Here is a 13,947-nt window from a genome sequence, read left to right as displayed (position 1 = left end):
AGTCTTACAAATGGTCATTGCTTTGCTGAATGACTAGCAGTTGACTCCCATAATTACATTAATGTAATGGAATTCCTGTAAACAGACACATATTTTCTTTACACGATCGTCTGGAACTAAACGGGACAAGTCAAAACAGCAAAGCTTTCAGGAGTACGTGTCCAAAGCGATTGAAGGTGGAACCGCTGAAATGCAAACATGCAGAAGTCAGACAGAACACAGATTTATAGGAAGAATCTAGATGAACTTTAATTGTTCCACAAGGAAATTATCTTACAAAGCGATCACGAGAGGAATTATTGAGTATTTTTCGTCACTCTGGGACTCTTACTATTTAGATCACATCAAGACTGGAACTTACAACTTACCTATTCACCCCAATGGAATTTTTTTATTAAAGTTCGGTAGTACGCTGACAGCAAACATATGCTGACAACAAACACGTTCTTACAGGTAATCTCCCGCAGTTGTCATGGGAAACTGAGAAGATAATTGTGGTAGACTGCGTGCCCTCAGCACACACCGCAAGACCCCCAGCACAGCTCGGACGTAGGTGCAGTTGCAGAATGATGGCTACGGCAGGCCGCGACACGGCTTCGTCCAGTTGCACGCTCCCCGGGATCCTATTCTGCGCGCATCGTGCCCGTTGATCACGGAAGAGCCGATGGACTGCGTTAATTTCCATCGATCCGCTGCGATTACATTTGGGGAATCGTTCACGGTGCAGCCGAGTAGTTTCCACCCTGTTGCCATCTGTCAGGCCACGGGCGAATTCCACTTCGCAGAATTCAGCCTTCACCGAGGGGAGGGTTCTGCGTGCTCGAGCCGAACCTAACGCACTGTGGGTGTAAATGGGTCATTACTTGCAGATGTATACGGTGGTTTAAGCTCAGAATTACGATTCACAGGATTTATTGGCAACTACTGTTGCAGAGTATTCTGTTAAACATGAGAATTTATTTTTTAATTTCCTTTCCCGTTACAACAAGTTGTGTGGAATTACTAAAAGATTAACATATATATCGGCAGTTCTACTTCCGTCGCACTTCTGCAGCTTTAGATAAAGACGGATTTGTCAGCATAGTTCTAAAACACATTTCTGGCGCCCCATACTCTCCACCGAATCTCCCGAACTGGACAGTCTGTATTCCACATCAATGTAATCTCCATTTTCTCCCACAAGCAAGCCCATTCTGCCTTCCGTCGTTTATCGTAGTTTAACCGACCCACTTCCATATCATATTTAAATGGCTCGAAAGATGAGCAGCCCTTCTGCCACGCCTCAATCGTCGCATACATTCCCTCGGCAACTCCAGGGGCTCCATGTCCTTCCCTAGCTAATTTTGATCGTTTCACCGCCAAGAAAATGAACTCATCCCTGAAATGTTTCCTTCCAACCTGCCCATCCTATGACAAACGGTGGCTTCAACCTGACATTTCCACCGACACTCATCACCTAACACCTATATCCCACGTACCACTTCCTTCCCACACAGCAACCTCACATCCCTTTTCATAAAACATTCATTCGAATAGTTGCCACTGCTCAATCCGTAAACCCTGTTACCAGGAGCAGCCATCATATTATCCTCATATTAAAACTGGTCATTAAAATTGCTACACCAAGAAGAAGTGCAGATGATAAACGGGTATTCATTGCACAAATATACTAGAACTGACATGTGATTATATTTTCACGTAATTTGGGTGCATAGATCCCGAGAAATCAGTCCCAGAACAGCCACCTCTGGCCGTAATAAAGGCCTTGTTACACCTGGGCATAGAGTGTGGATGGCGTGTACAGGTACAGCTGCTCATGCAGCTTCAACAAGATACCACAGTTCATCAACAGTAGTGACTGGCGTATTGCGACGAGCCAGTTGCTCGGCCACCATTCACCAGACGTTTTCAATTGGTGATACATCTGGAGAATGTGCTGGCCAGGGCAGCAAGCGAACATTTTCTGTATCCAGAAAGGCTCGTACAGGACCTGCAACATGAGGTCGTGCATTATCCTGCTGAAATGTAGGGTTCCGCAGGGATTGAATGAGGGGTAGAGCAAGGTGCCGTAGCACATCTGAAATATAACGTCCACTGTTCAAAGTGCCGACAATGCGAACAAGAGGTGACCGAGACGTGTAACCAATGGCACCCCATACCAAAACGCCAGGAGATACGCCAATATGGTGATGACTACTACACACTTCCAATGTACGTTCACCGCGATGTCGCCAAACACGGATGCGGCCATCACGATGCTGTAGACAGAACCTGGATTCAAAAATGACGTTCTGCCATTCGTGCACCCAGGTTCGTCGTCGAGTACACCATCGCAGGCGATCCTATCTCTGATGCAGCGTCAAGAGTAACCGCAGCCATGGTCTCCGAGCTAATAGTCCCTGCTGTTGCAAATATCGTCGAACTGTTCGTGCAATGGTTGTTTTCTTGCAAACGTCCCCATCTGTTGACTCAGGGATCGATACGTGGCTGCATGACCCGTTACAGCCATGCGACCAGCAATGTCGCGATACGATAAACCGCAATCCCGATAGGCTACAATCCGACCTTTATCAAAGTCGTAAATTTGATAATACGCATTTGTCCACCTTATACGAGGCATCACAACAACGTTTCACCAGGCAACGCCGGTTAACTGTTGTTTGTGTATGAGAAATCGTTTGGAAACTTTCCTCACGTCAGCACGTTGTAGGTGTCGCCACCGACGTCAACCATGTGTGAATACTCTGAAAAGCTAATCATTTGCATCACAGCATCTTCTTTCTGTCGGTTAAATTTCGCGTCTGTAGCACGTCACCTTCGTGGAGTAGCAATTTTAATGTCCAGTAGTGTAAATAATTCCCAGAGCTAAATCGTTACACTCTGTTACCAGGAGCCTCCAAAGTATCATCCCCATATTATTCAGAATATAGGGACGACCAGGGCACATTTACGTTGATATCTTTTAGTCTTTTTTACACTTTTGGGTGAGTTTTAACGTGTTTAAAATTATGTAGTCTTGTAACATACACTCCTGGAAATGGAAAAAAGAACACATTGACACCGGTGTGTCAGACCCACCATACTTGCTCCGGACACTGCGAGAGGGCTGTACAAGCAATGATCACACGCACGGCACAGCGGACACACCAGGAACCGCGGTGTTGGCCGTCGAATGGCGCTAGCTGCACAGCATTTGTGCACCGCCGCCGTCAGTGTCAGCCAGTTTGCCAAGGCATACGGAGCTCCATAGCAGTCTTTAACACTGGTAGCATGCCGCGACAGCGTGGACGTGAACCGTATGTGCAGTTGACGGACTTTGAGCGAGGGCGTATAGTGGGCATGCGGGATGCCGGGTGGACGTACCGCCGAACTGCTCAACACGTGGGGCGTGAGGTCTCCACAGTACATCGATGTTGTCGCCAGTGGTCGGCGGAAGGTGCAAGTGCCCGTCGACCTGGGACCGGACCGCAGCGACGCACGAATGCACGCCAAGACCGTAGGATCCTACGCAGTGCCGTAGGGGACCGCACCGCCACTTCCCAGCAAATTAGGGACACTGTTGCTCCTGGGGTATCGGCGAGGACCATTCGGAACCGTCTCCATGAAGCTGGGCTATGGTCCCGCACACCGTTAGGCCGTCTTCCGCTCACGCCCCAACATCGTGCAGCCCGCCTCCAGTGGTGTCGCAACAGGGGCGAATAGGGGTGAATGGAGGGACGAATGGAGACGTGTCGTCTTCAGCGATGAGAGTCGCTTCTGCCTTGGTGCCAATGATGGTCGTATGCGTGTTTGGCGCCGTGCAGGTGAGCGCCACAATCAGGACTGCATACGACCGAGGCACACAGGGCCAACACCCGGCATCATGGTGTGGGGAGCGATCTCCTACACTGGCCGTACACCTCTGGTGATCGTCGAGGGGACACTGAATAGTGCACGGTACAACCAAACCGTCATCGAACCCATCGTTCTACCATTCCTAGACCGGCAAGGGAACTTGCTGTTCCAACAGGACAATGCACGTCCGCATGTATCCAGTGCCACCCAACGTGCTCTAGAAGGTGTAAGTCAACTACCCTGGCCAGCAAGATCTCCGGATCTGGCCCCCATTGAGCATGTTTGGGACTGGATGAAGCGTCGTCTCACGCGGTCTGCACGTCCAGCACGAACGCTGGTCCAACTGAGGCGCCAGGTGGAAATGGCATGGCAAGCCGTTCCACAGGACTACATCCAGCATCTCTACGATCGTCTCCATGGGAGAATAGCAGCCTGCATTGCTGCGAAAGGTGGATATAGACTGTATTTGTGCATGCTCTGTTGCCTGTGTCTATGTGCCTGTGGTTCTGTCAGTGTGATCATGTGATGTATCTGACCCCAGGAATGTGTCAATAAAGTTTCCTCTTCCTGGGACAATAAATTCATGGTGTTCTTATTTCAATTTCCAGGAGTGTAGATCTTCATGTCTAACTATATGTATATATATACAGGGTGTTACAAAAAGATACGGCCCAACTTTCAGGAAGCGTTTCTCACACACAAATAAAGAAAACATGTTATGTGTCCGAAAACGCTTAATTTCCATGTTAGAGCACATTTTGGTTTCGTCAGTATGTACTGTACTTCCTCGATTCACCGCCAGTTGGCCCAATTGAAGGAAGGTAATGTTGACTTCGGTGCTTGTGTTGACATGCGACTCATTGCTCTACAGTACTAGCATCAAGCACATCAGTACGTAACATCAACAGGTTAGTGTTCATCACGAACGTGGTTTTGCAATCAGTGCAATGTTTACAATTGCGGAGTTGGCAGATGCCCATTTGATGTATGGATTAGCATGGGGCAATAGCCGTGGCGCGGTACGTTTGTATCGAGACAGATTTCCAGAACGAGGGTGTCCCGACAGGAAGACGTTCGAAGCAATTGATCGGCGTCTTAGGGAGCACGGAACATTCCAGCCTAGGACGCGCGACTGGGGAATACCTAGCGCGACGAGGACTCCTGCAATGGACGAGGCAATTCTTCGTGCAGTTGACGATAACCCTAATGTCAGCGTCAGAGAAGTTGCTGCTGCACAAGGTAACGTTGACCACATCACTGTATGGAGAGTGCTACGGGAGAACAAGTTGTTTACGTACCATGTAGAGCGTGTGCAGCCACTATCAGCAGCTGATTGGCCTCCACGGGTACACTTCTGCGAATGGTTCATCCAACAATGTGTCAATTCTCATTTCAGTGCAAATGTTCTCTTTACGGATGAGGCTTCATTCCAAAGTTATCAGATTGTAAATTTTCACAATCAGTATGTGTGGGCTGACGAGAATCCGCACGCAATTGTGCAATCACGTCATCAACACAGATTTTCTGTGAACGTTTGGCCACGCATTGTTGGTGATGTCATGATTGGGCCCCATGTTCTTCCACCCACGCTCAATGGAGCACGTTATAATGATTTCAAACGGGATACTCTACCTGTGCTGCTAGAACACGTGCCTTTACAAGTATGACACAACATGTGGTTCATGCACGATGGAGCTCGTGCACATTTCAGTCGAAGTGTTCGTACGCTTCTCAACAACAGAGTCGGTGAGCGGTGGATTGGTAGACGCGGACCAATTCCATGGCCTCCACGCTCTCCTGACCTCAACCTTCTTGACTTTCATTCATGGGGGCATTTGTAAGCTCTTGTGTACGCTACCCGGGTACCAAATGTAGAGACTCTTCGTGCTCCTATTGTGGACGGCTGTGATACAATACGCCATTCTCCAGGGCTGCATCAGCGCATCAGGGATTCCATGCGACGGAGGGTGGATGCATGTATCCTCGCTAACGAAGGACATTTTGAACATTTCCTGTAACAAATTGTTTGAAGTCACGCTGGTACGTTCTGTTTCTGTGTATTTCCATTCCATGATTAATGTGATTTGAAGATAAGTAATAAAATGAGCTCTAACATGGAAAGTAAGTGTTTCCTGACACATGTCCACATGACATATTTTCTTTCTTTGTGTGTGAGGAATGTTTCCTGAAAGTTTGACCGTACCTTTTTGTAACACCCTGTATATAAATAATTTTATAGAGGTTCATGTCGAGCGTGTAAACATGTTCTTGGTTCAAAAATGGTTCAAATGGCTCTGAGCACTATGGGACTTAACATCTGATGTCATCAGTCCCCTAGAACTTAGAACTACTTAAACCTAACTAACCTAATGACATCTGACACATCCATGCCCGAGGCAGGACTCGAACCTGCGACCGCAGCGGTCTCGCGGTTACAGACTGACGCGCCTAGAACCGCACGGCCACTCCGGCCGGCCATGCTTTTGGTATGGGGCAGATTACGCACCTATGCTGCCACGGTGATGCAAATCACAGAACACAATAACGAGTAAAGAAAACCACTACTAAACTTTTCGAAATATATTTTGTTGGCATTAAATAATATTATAGTCTTACTAGCACCTATCAACGTGGTAAAACATCTGTTCTACTGGCAGTAAACAAATTTTGTGACTAACCTCCACCTGTTAGCTTAATATATATCCTACGATGAAGACTGGATGTTAATGAATCACCCAATCATCATCGTTCGAGCTGTAGTTGATACATAAAGAAGATGTTTCCTGTGGCACCTTGTTCGTAAGCCCACCTTTTACATATAAGGCATTCGATCCACTCTTGATTTATTTCTGATTCGTTGTATCGTTTCAAGCAGTAAATACAAAGGGCAATGTTCATCCTCTTTATCAGACTGCTGAAGGTTATAAGAGAAACAAAGAAGAACTGGGTGGCACACACGTAGAGACGGGAGTGATTGGTAACAGAAGCGTGCGAAGGAATTATTTGTGAGGAGAGGCTGGGAAAGAGGAAGGCGGAATTCACGCTGGCCTGTAAATCGTAGTAGAAGACAGGAGAGCAGTCAGAGTTACCATTCGAGAACCTGCCTTTGGGCAGAACACTAACGTCTGAATGACAAGCCAATTTGATAAATATTGACCCCACCCAAGACCAATTTCATCAACGTAAAGATACAAGTTCTACGGATCGGAGCGTGGAATGTCAGATCCCTTAATCGGGCAGGTAGGTTAGAAAATTTAAAAAGGGAAATGGATAGGTTAAAGTTAGATATAGTGGGAATTAGTGAAGTTCGGTGGCAGGAGGAACAAGACTTCTGGTCAGGTGACTACAGGGTTATAAACACAAAATCAAATAGGGGTAATGCAGGAGTAGGTTTAATCATGAATAGGAAAATAGGAATGCGGGTAAGCTACTACAAACAGCATAGTGAACGCATTATTGTGGCCAAGATAGATACGAAGCCCACACCTACTACAGTAGTACAAGTTTATATGCCAACTAGCTCTGCAGATGATGAAGAAATTGAAGAAATGTACGATGAAATAAAAGAAATTATTCAGATAGTGAAGGGAGACGAAAATTTAATAGTAATGGGTGACTGGAATTCGAGTGTAGGAAAAGGAAGAGAAGGAAACATAGTAGGTGAATATGGATTGGGGCTAAGAAATGAAAGAGGAAGCCGCCTAGTAGAATTTTGCACAGAGCACAACTTAATCATAGCTAACACTTGGTTTAAGAATCATGAAAGAAGGTTGTATACGTGGAAGAACCCTGGAGATACTAAAAGGTATCAGATAGATTATATAATGGTAAGACAGAGATTTAGGAACCAGGTTTTAAGTTGTAAGATATTTCCAGGGGCAGATGTGGACTCTGACCACAATCTATTGGTTACGACCTGTAGATTAAAACTGAAGAAACTGCAAAAATGTGGGAAATTAAGGAGATGGGACCTGGATAAACTGAAAGAACCAGAGGTTGTACAGAGTTTCAGGGAGAGCATAAGGGAACAATTGACAGGAATAAGGGAAAGAAATACAGTAGAAGAAGAATGGGTAGCTCTGAGGGATGTAGTAGTGAAGGCAGCAGAGGATAAAGTAGGTACAAAGACGAGGGCTGCTAGAAATCCGTGGGTAACAGAAGAAATATTGAATTTAATTGATGAAAGGAGAAAATATAAAAATGCAGTAAATGAAGCAGGCAAAAAGGAATACAAACGTCTCAAAAAATGAGATCGACAGGAAGTGCAAAATGGCTAAACAGGGATGGCTAGAGGACAAATGTAAGGATGTAGAAGCTTATCTCACTAGGGGTAAAATAGATACTGCCTACAGGAAAATTAAAGAGACCTTTGGAGAGAAGAGAACCAAGTGTATGAATATCAAGAGCTCAGATGGCAGCCCAGTTCTACGCAAAGAAGGGAAGGCAGAAAGGTGGAAGGAGTATATAGAAGGTTTATACAAGGGCAATGTACTTGAGGACAATATTATGGAAATGGAAGAGGATGTAGACGAAGACGAAATGGGAGATACGATACTGCGTGAAGAGTTTGACAGAGCACTGAAAGACCTGAGTCGAAACAAGGCCCCCGGAGTAGACAACATTCCATTAGAACTACTGACGGCCTTGGGACAACCAGTCCTGAGAAAACTCTACCAGCTGGTGAGCAAGATGTATGAGACAGGCGAAATACCCTCAGACTTCAAGAAGAATATAATAATTCCAATCCCAAAGAAAGCAGGTGCTGACAGATGTGAAAATTACCGAACTATCAGTTTAATAAGCCACGGCTGCAAAATACTAACGCGAATTCTTTACAGACGAATGGAAAAACTGGTAGATGCAGACCTCGGGGAGGATCAGTTTGGATTCCGTCGAAATGTTGGAACACGTGAGGCAATACTGACCTTACGACTTATCTTAGAAGAAAGATTAAGAAAAGGCAAACCTACGTTTCTAGCATTTGTAGACTTAGAGAAAGCTTTTGACAATGTTGACTGGAATACTCTTTTTGAAATTCTAAAGGTGGCAGGGGTAAAATACAGGGAGCGAAAGGCTATTTATAATTTGTACAGAAACCAGATGGCAGTCATAAGAGTCGAGGGGCATGAAAGGGAAGCAGTGGTTGGGAAAGGAGTGAGACAGGGTTGTAGCCTCTCCCCAATGTTATTCAATCTGTATATTGAGCAAGCAGTAAAGGAAACAAAAGAAGAATTTGGAGTAGGTATTAAAATTCATGGAGACGAAGTAAAAACTTTGAGGTTCGCCGATGACATTGTAATTCTGTCAGAGACGGCAAAGGACTTGGAAGAGCAGTTGAACGGAATGGACAGTGTCTTGAAAGGAGGATATAAGATGAACATTAACAAAAGCAAAACGAGGATAATGGAATGTAGTCAAATTAAATCGGGTGATGCTGAGGGAATTAGATTAGGAAATGAGACACTTAAAGTAGTAAAGGAGTTTTGCTATTTAGGAAGTAAAATAACTGATGATGGTCGAAGTAGAGAGGATATAAAATGTAGACTGGCAATGGCAAGGAAAGCGTTTCTGAAGAAGAGAAATTTGTTAATATCGAATATAGATTTATGTATCAGGAAGTCGTTTCTGAAAGTATTTGTTTGGAGTGTAGCCATGTATGGAAGTGAAACATGGACGATAACTAGTTTGGACAAGAAGAGAATAGAAGCTTTCGAAATGTGGTGCTACAGAAGAATACTGAAGATAAGGTGGATAGATCACGTAACTAATGAGGAGGTATTGAATAGGATTGGGGAGAAGAGAAGTTTGTGGCACAACTTGACTAGAAGAAGGGATCGGTTAGTAGGACATGTTTTGAGGCATCAAGGGATCACAAATTTAGCATTGGAGGGCAGCGTGGAGGGTAAAAATCGTAGAGGGAGACCGAGAGATGAGTACACTAAGCAGATTCAGAAGGATGTAGGTTGCAGTAGGTACTGGGAGATGAAGCAGCTTGCACAGGATAGAGTAGCATGGAGAGCTGCATCAAACCAGTCTCAGGACTGAAGACAACAACAACAACAAAGATACAAGTTTCAGTGAAATTCTCAACGAAGAAAGCAGAGAGAGTATGTGACCGTTGCTTTGAGGGACGATGAGCTTCGACAGGTCCCAGCTTATTATCAGATATTCCAGAGGGCGACTCGTCTTCAAAGGCGTCATATATTCCCTTCGTGATCAGCTGTTACGTGAAAAGATAAAAAATACAATTTCTGTAATCACATAAGATACTTACATGGAAGTCAAAACACTATGAACACTATAATAAAATGTGTGGAACATACGTTAGGTCGACTATTACGAAACACGAATGCCACAAATAGTTTGTAAAACCAAGTTCAGCGGTATGTGCTAATGCCACGATAGTCTGCATATTTCACAATGTTGTTTCGATTGTTTTCTTTACTCGTACGCTACGTGTTGCTATATATATATATATATATATATAGCAACACGTAGCGTACGAGTAAAGAAAACAATCGAAACAACATTGTGAAATATGCAGACTATATATATATATATATATATATATATATATATATATATATATATGTGTGTGTGTGTGTGTGTGTGTGTGTGTGTGTTTTTATTTGCTATCTGGAACAGTCAATTGTATGAATTAAAAAGCAGGTAAAAATAATATGGCAAGATGCAAAGCGGGCACTGGAATTAAATTTACGTCAAGGAAGACAGGTTGCAGAAACTCAGCAAACCCCGTCCTCCATCGTTCTCCTTACCTGCTGCGTGATCCAATGCACCTAAAGGCTGTTCAGTATAAATAAGGTAGTATGCTGGACAGGGTGAGTGGATGTGCTATACTGAATCTACGGACCAGTGTTCATCTTAGTCATACATGAGTAAAGAACTTTTTGAGCGGTTTGTTTCCAGATTGCTCCAGAATAGCGGAAGTAGCATTTAGGCATGTTTGCGACAACACCGAAGAACTGCTTGTAACACGTGTGGGCTAGTGAAATTATGAAGTGACAGTCCAAGATGAAGAATCCAACGACGCTTTGAATAGCATTGAGGTTATGCATAAAATTTTAACAATAAAAAGTTGTACTGGTAGCGAAGAAACTCGACGAACCAGAAACGTGTGTTCTTCAACTGTTTCTTCTTGAAAATGGCTCGTCAGTGTCAGTGAGGTCCATTTGTCCATTTATCTTTTCCGATCAATACGCCTAGATGTATTGACATAACAGCTGCAGAATCTGGACGACCTAAAAATGATTCAAATGTATCAGTTATAACGGCTTCTTCCCGTTCCATTCTCGCATGGAGCGCTGCAGGAAGCATGGAAATGCACGGCTCTATGCGCTATGGGACTTAACATCTGAGGTCATCAGTCCCCTAGACATAGAACTATTTAAGCCTAAGTAACCTAAGGACAACACACATATCCATGTCCGAGGTAGGATCGAACCTGTGGCCGCAGCAGCAGCGCGCTTCCGTACTGAAGCGCCTAAAACCGCTCGGCCACAACGGCCGGCTGGCCAACCTAGTACATCATCAATTCCTATCAAAACAAAACATAGTTTTGACATGTTGTCACCATCAATCGTGGTGCAAAACTGTTTCATACTTTCGTTCATGGTTTTTCATGACATTTATCGGTGAGCTTCGTTAGCATCCGGTGAAGAGGAACCTTAGCACTGTTTCATTTTGCAGAATGTGGCTGTCTGTTCGTGATGAAATTAATTTTTGAGGGGGCAGAGAAGGAAATCTTTAGGCTGCCTTGATCACTAGACGTCTATCTGTGAATTCAAACTGACTGTCGCGCTGGAATCCACCCCGGAACCTTGGTTTTCCATCGCGATGCTCTAATGTACTGAGCTATCCAGGAACAATGCACATTGAAGTGCAATAGAGACCATTACTCAGGACTACATAATCCTAAGGATAAAAGAAATAGATCTTCCCTGATCTACAAATCAACTTTTAAATGTTTTTAAGGCATTAGGAAAAACAATTACGGAGTTGCTTCTCTTGTTTAGTACCTGCCGAAAATTTGAAATAGTTTGTATGATATGATATAAAATTCCACTGACCAACTATTAGGATTTGTACGTAATTGTCAGCGCGAAGTGTGACTACTTCGGATATACAGTTAAATGGCATTCTGCTAAATGTAAATTGTGTTATTTTGTTTAACCCCAAAACTTAAGTACTGTGATTGCAACATCTTAAAGCCTGACCGTTTGTCGATGTGATTGGCTTTGAAAGTGTCAGCTCTGAACCGAATGCCCATAACGAAGGTTTAAACCGGATCTTGTACCAAAGACTCTGCTAGAAAATGGCGGGTTGTTTAACCGGGGTGTTGTAGGAAGGAGTTTTGTTATTTCCTTAAGCACGTGGCTGTCAAAGACGGAAGTGCTTTTACAGTGTGCTGCTGGGGAATTTGTTCGGCGGGTGAAGAAATGACACCAAGGAGACCACGAATTTGTATTGTCACGCGGTCTTGACTGGAGGAAGACCAGCGGATTAAAGAATGAGAGGAAGCCACGAGAGCATGAGAGCGGAAAAAAGAGACATTTGGGGAGATATAACTGGTTGATTGATGTATAAGAGGAGTTGTTGGCAGAAGTCTATTCCTTTAGAGTCCTGAAGGAGACGAAGTATCTCATTAGACGCAACTACTTTTAGGTGGCACCCTTACTGCTGTCTACTACTCCTACCAGGTTCATATCCTCCTGCTGACAGCGTCGTGATGGTGTGAGGGAGCTTTGCGTTGTGAAACACAGACCAGGTCAAATGTTCAAATGTGTGTGAATTCCTAAGGGAACAAACTGCTAAGGTCATCGGTCCCGATACTTACACCGTACTTAAACTAACTTACGCTAAGGACAAGACACACACACCCATGCCCGATGGAGGTCTCAAAACTCCGGCGGAAGCGGCCGCGCAATCCGTGACATGGTGCCTCAAACTGCACGGACATATCAAGCTGCCAGACCTGGTCTTACTAGCTTTTGCTAGTCTATGGTTGCACCTCCCTCCCCTTCCCACCGCACCCGCCACTAACTTTACCGCACGTCGCGCCATCGACCTGTCCCCGAAGGTGGTAATTTCAGCCTTTTCTTAAGTCTCCTCCGTCTGTAACAGTGACTTGTAATTAAACGTAACATGTGCCTCTAGCTACAGCCAAAATACTTGCTTTACTAAGAATGGTCCTACTGGAGGTGGTACGTCATTACATTCCTCTCACCTCAGAGCTGACTTGCCCAGCTAGTTATGTCTTTTGTGAAGCTCAGGAAAAACCTGATGGGAACAATGTTTTATGAACACCCGTTCAGTCACTTGGTGCAAAGGTATTATTTTTTCTATGTACGCTTCGTTCCAATCATTCAATTCATGTATTTGCAGATGTTAACATTTCGTTGCCAGATATCCTGTATTTCCGCATGATATTCGTATCAGCTACCTTACAGAACTGTAGAAACGCTGTAATATGACTACATTGGTCTGCAGTGAACCTGACACCAACCTCAGTAAAATAATACACGCTGTTAAGCGTAAACAATTCCACATGAATTTCTAAAAAACGTTCCCCTATAAACAGAACTCTAAATGTACGTATCATTATATCATTCTACGTTCGGATATGACGCCTTAATAAGGGTGGGATTATAGTTTGAGCATTACCGGCAATACCCTTTATTTTTACGCCCAACAGCGGAGCGAGACTTAACGTCATGCACGTACGCAGGTACATAACCTTTATTAACCATCTGCAGGTGAACATATAACCAAAGCATTAGAGCTAAAAATGACACAATATGCGGCCGCGTCCCCTGTTCGTGATTCCGTATAGACCGGAGAAAGAGCCCAATCCAACAAACTAATTTGGTATCCGTGCATCCGGCTCTCTTATTTAGTGATATACCGCCTTTTAGTGGTGTTTCGTTCTGATGGACAACGAATGTTGGGTACGAAGTTCCGAGCTTTTGAGCTCTTATGGTTTAGTTAAGTGTTCACTTGCAGATGTGGCTTTCAGTGCCATGAAACCGGCAGTGATCTAAAGATGACTAAACATAGTTAATGCGGTTTTTTAATACCCAAAATGAGCACTCACAG

Source organism: Schistocerca gregaria, chromosome 2 (genome assembly GCF_023897955.1).
Source record: "Schistocerca gregaria isolate iqSchGreg1 chromosome 2, iqSchGreg1.2, whole genome shotgun sequence".
NCBI classification, from domain to species: domain Eukaryota; kingdom Metazoa; phylum Arthropoda; class Insecta; order Orthoptera; family Acrididae; genus Schistocerca; species Schistocerca gregaria.
Note: the sequence above shows the minus strand (reverse complement) of the source record.